This window comes from Chrysochloris asiatica, unplaced genomic scaffold, assembly GCF_000296735.1.
Source record: "Chrysochloris asiatica unplaced genomic scaffold, ChrAsi1.0 scaffold00214, whole genome shotgun sequence".
Lineage (NCBI taxonomy): Eukaryota > Metazoa > Chordata > Mammalia > Afrosoricida > Chrysochloridae > Chrysochloris > Chrysochloris asiatica.
The window spans coordinates 1,758,607-1,761,386 of record NW_006408732.1 but is presented as its reverse complement, the minus strand read 5'-3'; positions in this window follow the sequence as shown (position 1 = coordinate 1,761,386).

Below are 2,780 nucleotides of genomic sequence, written 5' to 3'. Positions count from 1 at the left end.
CCACAATTGCATGCATTTGTGTAGTCAATAAAGCACAAGTAAACATCTTTCTGGTATTCTTTGCTTTCAGCCAAGATCCATCTGATATCAGCAATGATATCCCTTGTTGGATGTCCTCGTTTGAATCTGGTTCAAAACTCTGGCAGTTCTCTGACAATGTACTGTTGCAGACATTTTTTAGTTATCTTTAGCAAGATTTTACTTTCATATTATATTAGTTAGTATATTAGGTATATTGTCTGATGATTTCTGCATTCCTTTGGGCCCCCTCTTTTGGAATGGACACAAATATGGATCTTTCCAATCAGTTGACAAGGTAGCTGTCTTCCAAATAAATTTCTTTGCATAAATAAGTGAGTGCTTCAAGTGCTGTTATCAATTTGTTGAAATATTTCAAAAATTTTTCCCCATCAATTCCAAGAGACTTGTCCTTTGTTAATGCCTTCAGTGTGCCTTGGACAGCTTCCTTCAGTATCATTGGCTTTCGATCATGGGCTACTTCTGGAAGTGGTTGAACATCAACCGTTTCTTTTTGGTATAGTGACTCTATGTATTCCTTCCAACTTCTTTTGATGTTTTTTGCTTCATTCAATATTTTACTCATTTAATCCTTCAATATTTCAAGTAGAGGCTGGAATTTTTTCTTTATTTCCCTCAGTTTCAGAAATGCTTAGAATAGTCTTCCATTTTGGTTTTCTAATTCCAGGTCTTTGCACATTTAATTATAATATTTGACTTTGTCTTCTCAACCTGCCCTTCGAAATTTTCTGTTTTGCTCTCTTACCTCCTCATTTCTTCTATTTGCTTTAGCATCTCTATGCTGGAGAGAAAGTTTCAGATCCTCTTCTGATACCCATTTTGATCTTTTCCTTCTATCTGTCCTCTAAATTACCTTTTTCTTTTTTCCTGTATGATGTTCTTGATGTTATTCCACTGTCTTTTGATCTTCAGTCATTACTGTCTAATACATCAAATCTATTCTTGAGATGATCTCTAAATTCAGTTGGGAAATATTCAACATCATTTTTTGCTATTGTGGACTTTTCTCAAATTTCTTGAACTTCAGCCTGAACTTGCATATGAGTAATTAACAATCTTTACCACAGTCTGCCCTTGGCCTCATTTTGTCTGATGATATGAAACTTTCCCACCGTCTTTTTCCACAAATATACTCAATTTGGTTTCTGTGTATTCCATCTTGTGAGGTCCTTGTGTACAGCCATCTTTTAAGTTGTTTTAAAAGGATATTTGTATTGAAGAAGTAATTCATCTTGCAAAATTCTATCATGTGTTCTCCAGCATCGTTTCTATCACCAAGACAATAATTTCCAATGACTGACCCTTCTTCTTTGTTTCCAACCTTTGTATTCCAATCAATAATAATTATCAATACATCTTGACTGCATGTTTGATCAATTTCAGACTGAAGAAGAGGATATCATTCTTCAATTTTATCATCACTGGCTCTAGTGGTGGTTTGTAAATTTGAATAATAGTTGTATTATCTGGTCTTCCTTGTAGGTGTGTGCACATAACCTTATCACAAACAGCATTGTACTTCAAAATAGATCATGATATATTGAATGTGACACGATTCCTCTTCAATTTGTCATAACTTGTGTAGTAAATCACGTGATTTTCAGATTGAAAATGGCCAATACCTGTCCAGTTTAGATCACTAACACCTAGGATTTTGATCTGTATGTGTCACATTTCATTTTTGACAACTTTCAATTTTCTTAGATTCATACTTCGTACATCCATGTTCTGATTATTAATGGATATTTACAGCTGTTTATCCTCATTTTGAGTTGTACCCCATCAGCAAATGAAGGACCTGAAAACTTACTTTATTCACACCATCACTGTGAACTCTACTTGCAGAAGGCAGCTCCTACCCAGTCATGTTTTGAGTGCCTTCCAACAAGAGAGACTCATCTGCCAGCACTATATCTAACAATATTCTGGCACTCTTCATGAAGTTTCAACACTCAATATTATGATGCAATCTGACAGTATTCCATTGCTAGTCATAAGGTTTTCAGTGACTAAATATTCAGAAGAAGTCTGTCTCTTCTTATTCTGTATTAGTCTTAAAGTTCAGCTCGAACTTGACCAACATGGGTGAACCTACTGATTTTTAACATACTGGTGATGCAGCTTTTAGAATCATATCAATGCTTAAGCCACCACAGTACAACAATTGACCAAGTATTGGTTCCCACTGATAGACACCCTGTATAGGGTTTTTGAGAGGTAGTTCATGGGTTCGAACCATTGACTCTACAATTACTTGTTCTACAGCACCACACCAGAACTCCAAGGTTTGTAAAATGTATATTTAATTAATTAGTCTAACTAAAAGCATAATATATTATTACCTATATTGCATATAAACCTTACAATATACTTTTTCTTGCATTTTAACCTACTTTTCTTTAAATATGCTTAAATTCCATACTATATTGTTATCATTTTTAATGATACTTTTCTTTTCTTTTTTGTTTAAAACAATACTGACTGCTGTATCCCACAGGTTTGCTTTTCCTCCTTATTCCCCAACATAAACACAACTAAGATCATTTAAATGGTATAGTATAAGAAGTATAGTAGAAGTCTTAGATACATTTTTTATGTCATCATAAAACTTATACTTAATTTTTTAAAAAACTCTCTTAAAGAAAAAAAAATTCTAATAATATGCACAATCATTGCTCAAAACTATAATCAGTTGTTGTTGTTGTTAGGTGCCATCGAGTTGGTACCAACTCATAGAGACT